This window comes from Erinaceus europaeus, chromosome 4 (genome assembly GCF_950295315.1).
Source record: "Erinaceus europaeus chromosome 4, mEriEur2.1, whole genome shotgun sequence".
Classification (NCBI taxonomy): domain Eukaryota; kingdom Metazoa; phylum Chordata; class Mammalia; order Eulipotyphla; family Erinaceidae; genus Erinaceus; species Erinaceus europaeus.
The window spans coordinates 57,543,059-57,556,028 of NC_080165.1; the positions used below are offsets into that span (position 1 = coordinate 57,543,059).

General features: G+C 43.9%; 1 protein-coding gene across 1 annotated transcript in view; it reads right to left on the reverse strand.

The window, feature by feature from the left end:
• Positions 1-12,970, reverse strand: part of SMIM29 (small integral membrane protein 29) — a 67,464-nt gene that overhangs the window by 8,189 nt on the left and 46,305 nt on the right. The gene's annotated exons all lie outside the window — the stretch shown is intronic.

Genomic DNA, 12,970 nt, shown 5'->3' on the forward strand with positions numbered 1-12,970 from the left:
GGGTTCAAGCCCCCAGTCCCCACCTGCATGGGGAAATCTCTGTCAAGTGGTGAAGCATGGCTGCAGGTGTCTCTCTATCTCGCCTTCTCTACTGCGCCCTCCCCTCTCGATTTCTGGCTATCTCTATCCAATAAATAAATAAAGGTTTTTTAAAAAAAATTAAAAAGAAAGTGAAAAGATAGGAAAAGATCAAGTGTGGTCTGGGAGGTGGCACAGTGATAAAGCTCTGGACTCTCAAGCATAAGGTCCTGAGTTCGATCCCCAGCAGCCCATGTGCCAGAGTTATGTCTGGTTCTTTCTCTCTCTTATCTTTCTCATTAATAAATAAATAAAATCCTTTTTAAAAAAAGATAAAGATAAAGCCTGCCAAGAGTAGTCAAAAGAGAGTTTACTGCCTATCGGACAAAAATGGATTTTAAGTCAGGCTGGTAAAATAGCTCACTGGGCTAGTGTGCTGCTTTGCCATGGGTGCAGTCCAGGTTTGAGTCAAACCCCCACCACACTGAAGGAAGCTTTGGTGCTGTGGTCTCTTCCACTTTCTTTTTTTTTCAAAAAATTATCTTTATTTAATAGAGACAGCCAGAAATTGAGAGAGGGCATAGAGAGAGGGAGAGAGACAGACACCTGCAGCACCGCTTCACCACTTGCAAAGCTTTCCCTGCAGGTGGGTCCTTGAGCATTGTAACATGTGTGCTCTACCAGGTGCACCATCACCCAGGTCTCTTTCACTTTCTGTCTGCCTCTGTAAAAAAAAAAGAAAGAAAGAAAGAAAGAAAGAAAGAAAGAAAGAAAGAAAGAAAGAAAGAAAGAACCTTTAAGTCAAGTACTGTTACTGAGACAACAAAGGGCATTTTATGTTAACAAAAGGATCAATTCATCAAGATGCTGTAATTGTTATATATGCACCAGAAGACAGAGTTCCAACAGATATAAAGCAAACATTGACAGAACTGAGGCGAGGGCGGTAGTGCAGCAGGTTAAGCGCACATGGCGAGAAGCATAAGGACCAGTGGAAGGATCTGGTTCGAGACCCTGGCTCCCCACCTGCAGGGGAGTCGCTTCACAAGTGGTGAAGAAGATCTGCAGGTGTCTGTCTTTCTCTCCCCCTCTCTGTCTTTCCCTCCTCTCTCCATTTCTCTCTGTCCTATCCAGCGACAACATCAATAACAATGACAATAATGACTACTACAGCAATAAAGAACAAGGGCAACAAAAGGGAAAAAATAGCCTCCAGGAGCAGTAGATTAGTAGTGCATGCACTGAGTCCCAACAGTAACCCTAGAAGCAAGGAAAAAAAAAAAAAAACTCAGAAAAGAACTGAAGGAAGAAGTACAGTTTCACAGTAACAAATGGAGACCTCAATACCCAACTTTCAGTAGTGGATATAATATCCTGTAAGAGTTCAGGGGGCAGGGGTAGATAGCATAATGGTTATGCAAACAGACTCCCATGCCTGAGGCTCCAAAGTCCCAGGTTCAGTCCCCTGCACCACCATAAACCAGAGCTGAGCAGTGCTCTGGTAAAAAAACAAACAAACAAACAAACAAACAAAAACAGTAAGAAAATGGAATACTTGGAAGCACAGCAAGGGCTGGGTGATGGCACACTTGGCCTTTAACTTTTTTTTTTTTCTTTTCCCTCCAGGGTTATCGCTAGAGCTCATTGCCTACACTATAAATCCACTGCTCCTGATGGCCATTGTTTTCCAGTTTTGTTGCCCTTGTTGTTGTCATTGTTGGACAGGACAGAGAGAAATCTAGAGAGGAGGGAAACACAGAGGGGGAGAGAAAGATAAGACACCTGCAGAGCTGCTTCACTGCTTGTGAAGTGACACCCCCCCCTCCCCTCCTGCAGGTGGGGAGCTGGGAGCTTGAACCAGCATCCTTATGCTGGTCCTTGAGCTTCATGCCATGTACACTTAACCCGCTACGCTACCGCCCCGCCCCCTAATGGCACACTTGGTTGGATGCACATGTTACAGTGCCGAAAGACTCAGGTTCAAAACCCCAGTCTCCACCTGCAGGGTCAAAAGCTTCATAAGCTGTAAAGCAATGCTGCAGGTGTCTCTATTTCTCTTCCTCTCTCCCCCTTCCTCTCAATTTCTCTGTCTCTGTCCAATGAAAAGCACTATAAGCCATTAGACCTAACAGATAATGAATTCAACATACCCAACAACATAATCCTCAACTACACATGGGGGAGAGATCATATATATCAGGCCACAACCTAACAAAGAAGTCTAGACCCAGGTGGCTTCACTGGTAAATCATATGAAATATCGAAAAGAGAATTAACACTAATCCTTTCCAAACTTTTCTAAAAAATATATATTTATTTATTTATTATTGGATATAGAGAAAATTGAGAGGGGAGGGGGAGACAGAGAGGGAAAGAGACAGAGACACTTGCAGCCCTGCTTCACCACTTATGAAGCTTTCCCCCTGCAGGTGGGGACCAGGGGCTTGAACTCAGGTCCTTGTGTGCTAGAATGTGTATGCCACTGCCTGGCCCCTTCAATTTTTTCAAAAAGTTGAAGAGAACACTTTTTTAAAATATTTATTTGTTCTCTTTGTTGCCCTTATTGTTGTAGTTATTATTGATGTCGTCGTTGTTGGATAGGACAGACAAAAACGGAGAAGAGGAGGGGAAGGCAAAGTTGGAGATAAAGACCCTACCCACTTCACTGCTTGTGAAGCGGCCCCCTGCATGTGGGGAGCTGGGGGCTCGAGCCAGGATCCTTATGCTGGTCCTTGCCCTTTGCACCATGTGCACCTAACCTACTACACTACCACCTGACCTCCCCAAAGAGAACACTTTTTCACTTAATCTAACTCAACATTGTTATGAGATCAAAGTCAAAGACACCAAAGGAAATTGCACACCAACATCCCTTATTAATATGCATGTTAGGTCATAAAATAACTCTCAATACATTTAAAAGGATTGAAATGATATGACCAGGAAAGTGCTCAGTAGAGTGCATTCCTTACAAGGGTGAGTCCCTGGCACTTCCTATGACAGAGCAGTGTTCTTTCAGTTTTTCTCTCATAAAATAAATCCTTAAAAAAATATATTACAAATGTTATCTTCTCTGATCACAGTGAAGTGAATCTAAAAAAGAAAATCAAAGGAAAATTAGAAAATATGAGCAAAGTAAATAACATACTACTAAGTCAGTGGGTGAAAGAAGAAACCGCTGGGGAATTTATAGATGCATGCCAAAGCATTTAGCATATAGTAAGAACAACAGTTAAGTTTATAGCTATAAATGCCTACAGAAGATATTTTTTAAATATGTATTTATTCCATTTTTGTTGTCCTTATTTTATTGTTGTAGTTATTATTGTTGTTGTTATTGATGTCATCGTTGTTGGATAGGACAGAGAGAAATGGAGAGAGGAGGGGAAGAGAAAGATAGAAACCTGAAGACCTGCTTCACTGCCTGTGAAGCGACTTCCCTGCAGGTGGGGAGCCGGGGGCTCGAACCGGAATCTGTACGCTGGTCCTTGTGATTTGCTCCACTTGCGCTTAACCCGCTGCACTACCGCCCGACTTCCCTTCAGTAATGCTTTTAAGAACTAATTAGTTAAGGGTGTGAGTAGATAGCATAATAGTTATGTAAAGAGACTCTCATGCCAGAGGCTCCAATGTCTCAGGTTCAATCCCCTGCACCACCATAAACCAGAGATGAGCAGTGCTCTGAGAAAAGTAAAACCCAAAAACATTAGTTAATTAATTTGTGTATTTATTGCCACCAGGATTCTTGTTGACAATCATGCTGGCACTACAAATCCACTGCTCTGGGAGCACCCCCCCTTTTTTTTCTTTTATTTGATAGCACAGAGAGAAATTGAGATGGGAGGGGGAAACAGAGAGGGAGAGAGAAAGAGACCTGAACTGCTTCACGACTTGTGAAGCTTTTTCCTGCTGGTGGTCAACTGGGGCTTGAACCAGATGCTTGTGTATAGTTCTTTTTAAAAAATATTTATTCCCTTTTGTTGCTCTTTTTTATTGTAGTTATTGTTGTTATTGATGTCGCCATCGTCATTGTTGGATAGGAAAGAGAAATGGACCTGCAAACCTGCTTCACCGTCAGTGAGGCCACCCCCTGCAGGTGGGAAGCTGGGGGCCTGAACCAAGATCCTTACTTGGGTCCTTGCGCTTTGCACCACCTGTGCTTAACCCACTGCACTACCACCCAACTCCCCAGTGCTTGTGTATAGTAATGTGTGTGTTCAGCCATGTGCACCACCACCTAGTCCCCATGGTGCCTCCATAGGAACCCAAAGGAGGGGGCTTCAGAGTTTCTGGATTGGTGATAATGACTGGGGCGGGGGGGGGGGGGGAGTGCTGAGCAGTGGTACGCAGCTGGTTAAGTGCACATGTTATTATGAGCAAGGACCTGAGTTCAAGCCCCCCTTCCCTACCTGCAGGGGGAAAGCTTCACAAGCAGTGCTGCTGATATTTGTCTCTCTCTCCCTCTCTGTCTCTCCCTTCCCTCTAAGTTTCTCCATTTTATTTCTTGACTTCTTTCTCTACTTACACTTCATTTATTATGCTGTCCCAATTCCTGTATTTTCATGTCTTGACACTGATAGAACTCAGGACTTCTTTCCTTGTCTCGGCCCTTGCCCTATCCTTGTAGTTTTTCAAAATTGTTTCAGCTATCTTTGACAGTTTGCCCTATGAATTTCCTAATAAATCTAATTCCTATAAAACAGGGGTGGGGAATGTCTGTCTTGCAGGCAGCACACAGCCCCAAAAAAATCATCTGGTCTAGCCCTGCCACCCAAGGCAAACACAGGCAGAACTCAAATCCAATAAATCTAGGCACTTTTTTCACAGCAATATTAAGTGATAATTTTTTTAAGATTTATTATTATTATTATTTTAAAGATTTTATTTATTCATGAGAAAGATAGGAGGAGAGAGAAAGAACTAGACATCACTCTGGCACATGTGCTGCCGGGGATCAAACTCCGGACCTCATGCTTGAGAGTCCAAAGCTTTACCACTGCGCCACCTCCTGGACCACAAGATTTATTATTGAGAGAGAACGAGAACACACCAGGGCATTACTATGGCACATGCAAAGCGAGGGATCAGACTCAGAACCTCATGCTTGAGATCCTAACACCTTATCCATTGTACCATCTCTCAGTTGCTAAGTCTAATTTTTAGGTTGATAATTTTGTTTGGCCTGTGAATTATGTTATAAATATCCAAGGTGAGTGGAGAAGATAGCATAATGGTTATACAAAAAAGTCTTCACGTGTGGAATGACAACCCTTCAGATTCATTACTCGGGTGAGACCTTTCCTTTCATAGTATACTCTAATTTCATCTCAGTTGGTTCACTTTCTAACAAAGTCCCAAAACCTAGATATACACCAGTTTCTGTGAGAGAGAGCATATGTTCACACGTATCTATAAACTACTGCAAAATATATACCTGAAAGCAGAAGTACACTAGAGTTTGCAGTGAGTACCTCCCTAACACTTCTTCTCCACTATTCCAAGCTTTGGGTCCATGAGTGCTCAACAATTTGTTTGGCTTCGTATGTTAACTCTCTTTTCAGTCACCAGGTTCCAGATGCCATCAGGATGCTGGCCAGGCTTCCCTGGATTGAAGACCCCACCAATGTGTCCTGGAGCTCAGCTTCCCCAGAGACCCACCCTACTAGGGAAAGAGAGAGGCAGACTGGGAGTATGGACCGACCAGTCAACGCCCATGTTCAGCGGGGAAGCAATTACAGAAGCCAGACCTTCTACCTTCTGCAACCCACAATGACCCTGGGTCCATGCTCCCAGAGGGATAGAGAATTGGAAAGCTATCAGGGGAGGGGGTGGGATATGGAGACTGGGTGGTGGGAATTGTGTGGAGTTGTACCCCTCCTACCCTATGGTTTTGTTAATTAATCCTTTCTTAAAAAAAAAAAAGTCTTTCGTTCCTGAGGCACCAAAGTTTCAGGTTCAATCCCTTGTACCACTAGCCAGAGCTGTGTAGTGCTCTGGTAAAACAAATATCCAAATGGTCCCTGGCAGAAAAAGTTTCCCCACCCCTACTTTAAAAAGTAATCTGTTCCAACTATTACACCATCTCCTCAGACAATAACCTGGGTCCTCCTACACACCAGATGTCAGGCTAAGGCAAAAACTAGTAAAGTCATGGGCCCCTTGGAATATACCTAAAATAGACCTACTAGCTTTTTCCAAAATGGAGACCCCAAATCTTCATCTGCAATACTCCAGCCTTTAGGTTCATGATTAGTCAACAATTTGCCCTGCTTTCTATCTTAACTCTTTTTCAGCCACCAGGTTCCAGATGATATCATGATGTCAACCGGACTTCCCTGGGCAGACAACCCCACCATGTGTCTTGGAGCCCTGCTTCCCCAGATCCCTGCCCCACTAGGGAAAGAGAGAGACAGGCTAAGAGTATGGATTGACCTGCCAATGCCCATGTTTAGCAGGGAAGCAATTACAGAAGCCAGACCTTCCACCTTGTGCAACCCAAAATGACCCTGGGTCCATGCTCCCAGAGGGTTAAAGTATTGGAAAGCTATCAGGGGAGGAGATGGGATAAGGAGTTCTGGTGGTGGGAATTGTGTGGCGTTGTACCCTTCTTATCCTCTGCTTTTGTCAGTGTTTCCTTTTTATAAATAAAAATTAAAAGAAAAAGAGAGCCATTGTATTGTCAAGAAAAAAAAAGTAGGAAGCTATCAAGTGAGGGGATTGGATATGGAGTTCTGGGGGTGGGAATTGTGTGGAAATGTACCCCTCTTATCCTATAGTCTTATCAATATTTCCATTTCATAGATAAATTTAAAAAAAAAGTAATCTTGGGACCAGGTGGTGGCGCACCTGGTTGAGTGCACGTTACAGTGCACAAAGACCGCGGTTTGAGCCCCTGGTCCCCACCTGAAGGGGAAAGCTTTGCAAGTGGTGAAACAGGGTTGCAGATGTCTCTCTGTCTCTCTCCCTTCCTATCACCCCCTTCTTTCTCAATTTCCAGCTGTCCCTATCCAATAAATAATAATAATAATAAAGTGATCTGTGTGCTCCTGGAGGTGATGAAGTGGCTACAGCACTGGATTGCTGGAATGGGGGTGCTGGGTTGGACCCCTAGCATCACACAGTGCCAGAGTAATGCTCTGATTCTTTCTCTTGCTCTCTCTCATAATGAATAAATAAATATTTTTTAATGTTTTTTTTAAAGATTTTATTTATTTATGAGAAAGAAGGAGAGAGAAAGAACCAGACATCACTCTGGCACATGTGCTGCCGGGGATCGAACTTGGGACCTCATGCTTGAGAGTCCAAAGCTTTATCACTGTGCCACCTCCTGGACCACAATAAATATTTTTTTTAAAGTATCTTGCCGGGAGTTAGGCAGTAGTGCACGCAGCAGGTTAAGCGCACGTGGCGCAAAGCACAAGGACCGGTGTAAGGATCCCGGTTTGAGCCCCCAGCTCCCCACCTGCAGGGGAGTCACTTCACAGGCGGTGAAGCAGGTCTGCAGGTATCTTTCTCTCCCCCTCTGTCTTCCCCTTCTCTCTTGATTTCTCTATGTCCTATCCAACAACAAACAACATCAACAACAATAATAACCACGACAAGGCTACAACAAGGGCAACAAAAGGGGAAAAAAAAAAAAAAGGCCTCCAGGAGCAGTGGATTCATGGTGCAGGCACTGAGCCCCAGCAATAACCCTGAAGGCAAAAAAAAAAAAAAAATATATATATATATATATATATATATATATATATATATATATATCTTGCCTCCCTCAGCCTTTACACAATGGCGACAGCCACAGACCCCCATGTCACAGGACAGCAAAGCTAAGTGTGAAGCAGTGAACACGCTGCCAGAACACAAGGCACACTCAGAAGTATCATCTTCCCCACCGGCCATAGTCACAGCTCTGTTTAAAAACCTGCCAATCCACCTGATCGCAGATGACCTTTCCTGAGGTACCTCCTGCCTCTCTCTCCACTGCTCACTGTTACTATCATGTTTCTGACCCAGCAAACTTAATGCCACCTGAGCACAATACCCTGCCTTTGCACATGCTGTCCCCACAGCCGAGAATGCGTTCATCCTGCATGAATCCGCTCAGATGGTGCCTCCCTGGAAAGGAGTTAGGCTACTCTCCTAGCCTTCTTTTATTGCATTTGTCACTTTACATTGTGGTTGTTTGTCGTAACTTATTAATGAATTTAAGCATAGTTCCTGGGTCTACCCACAGTCACATGATCACATACTAACTTGGCTGACTTATACACCTTCCTCATTTAAAAAAAAAACAATTTATATTTATTTATTTTCCCTTTTGTTGCCATTGTTTGTTGTTGTTGTTGTTGCTGTAGTTATTGTTGTTGTTATTGATGTCGTTAGATAGGACAGAGAGAAATGGAAAGAGGAGGAGAAGACAGAGAGGGGGAGAAAAAGACACCTGCAGACCTGCTTCACCGCCTGTGAAGTGACTCCCCTGCAGGGGAGCAGTCGGGGACTCGAACTGGGATCATTTCGCCGGTCCTTGAGCTTCGCGCCACATGCTTAACCTGCTGCACGCTACCGCCCCAACCAACTCCCACACCCTCCTTATTTTGCACAATAACCCTACAGAGTTGACTTCTCCCCCCACTGAATAGAAGGGAACGGTGATGTCACTTGCCCGAGATCACAGGGCTTGTTAACAGCTGAGCTGAGAGCTGACTTCCTGAGTTGCACTCACACCTATTACAGCAGTAGCCTTCTAACAAGTGACTGTATTTCCTTTTCTTGAATTCCTCACTCCCTCCACTTCCATGGCCCTACCAGTGCTCTCTCCAACACTGTTCCCCTCTCACTCCAACAATTTACCTCCCTGGATTAATCTGTTGCAGGCCATCTGTCACCCAAGCAGGTGCCTCTAAGGACTGCTTGTCCTGGTTTAGCACATTGCTGGTATTTCAAACACAGAACATGGAACATCACAGCTATCCTCAAACGCTGGGTGTCACAAACCAAGGAGAAAAGCTTTTCATATCTGAAATGTGTCTAAAACTTTTCATATCTGAAATGTGTCTAAAAGCAAGTAAGTCCATGGTTTTTGACATCGGGCTTTCTTGGGCACAATTATCAGGTCTACAGAGAGGATGGGCGCTAACCTGACTGGGGGCATAAGTGGGAATTCCGTTAAGTCAGAGCTGCATTGCATCCTTTAGGCTACCCACTTCTTGTCACCCATGCTCAAGTTTTTTTTGTTTTTTTTTTAAGATTTTATTTATTAATGAGAAAGGAGGAGAGAGAGAAAGAACCAGATATCACTCTGGTAGATGTGCTGCTGGGGACTGAATTTGGGGCCTTCATGCTTGAGAACTCAGTGCTTTATCAATTGCACCACCTCCCAGACCACCATGCTCAAGATTTTGAAGACCTCTTTAAGATTCACTATTAGCTCTCAGAAGGCTAGAAGTGGACCTACCCTATGACTCTGCAATTTTCCTGGGGATATATTTTAAGGAACCAAACATACTCTTCCAAAATGATTTGTATATACCTATGTTCATAGCAGCACAATTTGTAATAGACAAAACCTGGTAGCAACCCAGGTGTCCAACAACAGATGAGTGGCTGAGCAAGTTGTGGTCTATATACACAATGGAATACTAATCTATTAAAAATGGTGATTTTGGGAGTCGGGCGGTAGTGCAGTGAGTTAAGTGTACGTGGCACAAAGCACAAGGACCAGCATAAGAATCCCAGTTCGAGCCCCCGACTCCCCACCTGCAGGGGAGTCGCTTCACAGGTGGTAAAGCAGGTCTGCAGGTGTCTATCTTTCTCTCCCCCTCTCTGTCTTCCCCTCCTCTCTCCATTTCTCTCTGTCCTATCCAACAACAACAACATCAATAACTACAACAATAAAGCAACAAGGGCAACAAAAGGGAATAAATACGTATTTAAAAAAATGGTTATTTCGGGGGTCGGGCGGTGGCGCAGTGGGTTAAGCGCATGTGGTGCAAAGCGCAGGGACCGGCATAAGGATCCCGGTTCAAGCCCCCGGCTCCCCACCTTCAGGGGAGTTGCTTCACAGGCGGTGAAGCAGGGCTGCAGGTGTCTGTCTTTCTCTCCCCTTCTCTGTCTTCCCCTCCTCTCTCCATTTCTCTCTGTCCTATCCAACAACGAATTGCGTCAACAAGGGCAATAATAATAACCACAACGAAGCTACAACAAGGGCAACAAAAGGGGGAAAAAAAATGGCCTCCAGAAGCGGTGGATTCATGGTGCAGGCACCGAGCCCAGCAATAACCCTGGAGGAGGAAAAAAAAAAAATGGTTTCATCTTTTTCACCCCATCTTGGATGGAGCTTGAACAAATCATGTTAAGTGAGATATGTCAGAAACAGAAAGATGAATATGGGATGACCTCACTCAAAGGCAGAAGTTGAAAAATCAGAAGGGTAAACACTAACCAGAACTTGGACTGGAGTTGGTGTATTGCACCAAAATAAGACTCTAACGTGGAGTGGGATGGGAGGACTCAGGTCTTGAAATATGATGGCAGAGGAAGATGTAGTAGGTGTTGTATTATTATGTCAAAAACTGGGAAATGTTATGCACGCACAATTTATTGTATTTTTATTGTTAAGTGTAAACCATTACTCCCCCACTTAAAAAAAAAAAAAGATTCTCTCTTAGCTACAAATATTGCCAGCTACTAAAGACTTGGGTATAACAACACTGTCCCCCAATTTTTTTTTAATATTTTATTTTATTTATTTATTCCCTTTTGTTGCCCTTGTTTTATTGTTGTAGTTATTATTGTTGTTGTCGTCGTTGTTGGATAGGACAGAGAGAAATGGAGAGAGGAGGGGAAGACAGAGAGGTGGAAAGAAAGACACCTGCAGACCTGCTTCACCGCCTGTGAAGCGACTCCCCTGCAGGTGGGGAGCCGGGGTTCGAACCGGGATCCTTATGCCGGTCCTTGTGCTTTGTGCCACCTGCGCTTAACCCGCTGCGCTACAGCCCGACTCCCTGTCCCAAATTTTGTACATGCTTTCTGAGGATGAAGAACAGTCAGTAGGTATTACAGCCCATTCTGATCTGACATGAGTAAATGGGCAGTTTTCAGAACTCTAGATTCCAATTAGAGATGGCCATCAGGCAACTGCTAAGTGCAGTTGCACTTGTATGATAGTCCATAAGCTCATAGCCTCATAACACACACTCATTCTGGCAAAACAAAGACTCCTTTGAGAAAAGAGGTTGGGATGACAATCATAAGAGAGGCTTACAGAATCAGAATTTTATGGGGAAAGCTAACAGGATATCTACCCTGTGGCAAAATGATGCTATTATTTAGCAAACAACTCTCTGCCCATTTTTGGCTACCCACACAGACATATCAGCACACTATTTGGTCTGAAACATATTATATAAACAAGCCAACTGTCACCGAGGCACAAAGAGTTAGGTTCGTGAAGTTTTGCTTTGGTTGAGACCATCTGGGTACACTGAATACATCAGGTTTCTTGGCTTACAAAACATAGCCAATGTAGGGCACCAAAGAAAAAACCCTGGGTTGAGGGTGAGGGTGAATGTTCAGCTTCATGCGGTGGTGGTGGGGGGGAGCGGGGCAGGGATGGGACACCGTCTTTTGGTGGTGGGAATGGTGTTTATGTACACTCCTAATCAATTTGCAGTCATATAAATCATTATTTAATTAATATGAGAGGGGAAAATTGATTGACTATCTCAAACTGTTTAAAGCACAGACTGAGTCTTTTTAATACATAGGCTGAGTCTTTGATATGTTGACTCTCTTAAAAGCTTAGTCCACGGAGAACAAAAGCAACTGATGGCATAGCTATATGCAAACAATGTCAAAGGACATGAAATATGGTGAGGATGTGTATGATACAGCAAATCCTAATGAAGGGATACTTCAAAGTTAACCCAATTGTCAAACAATGTGATTATTGCAATAACTATCTATTGTCTTCTTAAACCCTAAGACAACAGGAATCTTCCGCTTCATTTATAGAGCCTATGTTTCTCCCAACCCTGGAACCTCTGGGGTGGGGCTCACTTCCCTGCATGCTTCTCTCAAATCAGGCCAAATGATATTGCATCCGCTGATTCCAACCTAATCAATGCAACAAGTACCATCTCAGCATGATTCACGTCAGACTGTGTACAGAGACATCAGGGATGGAATGTCAACCCTTCACTCTCATCACTCGGGTGAGACCTTTCCTTTCATGGTAGTCTCTTAATTCCACTCCAGGTGGTTCATTTCCTAACAAAGTCCCAAAACCTAGATATAGGCCAGGTCCCATAAGATACAGCATATGTTCACATGTATCCATAAATTAGGGCAAAATATATACCTGAAAGCAAAAGTACACAATAGTCTTTAGTGAGTCAGTATCAAGTTCATAATGAAATTGTGTCCACTTAGACCTAGATACCCTCCTCACCTACTTCCTATTACAGTTCTCTCACTCACTCCAAAGCTAACCTCATCAAAGCAAGGACTGCAAAAGTTGAATAAGGGCAAGAGACTGGCATACTTTAATGATGACTCTTTAGTCACTATCAGGCCATTCCACCAGCTAATGGGGGGAGTCCTGAGTCTCCCAGACTTGATGGGCTTAGACTTCAAATAAATTCCTCTCTCCATTGTTTCCGGTCATCTCTATCAGGAACAATAAAATAGACCCCTGTGTGGGCCCCCATAGGACCTTGCCCTCAACCTGGATCAACAATGGTAGAGAATGTTCCATCCTCTGGAGGGAGGATGGACAACATGCTATGATACACCTGAGAAAGAGGGGTCGATATTGGGGCAGTTTGGAACGTTCCTACTCATGACCACAGAATGTGAGCTCAGATCCAGAGGGATGTAGAGGTCACACAGGCTCCTAAGCTAATTATGGGCCCCAGATCACATCAAATTGATGGGGTTTACAGTAACATTTATA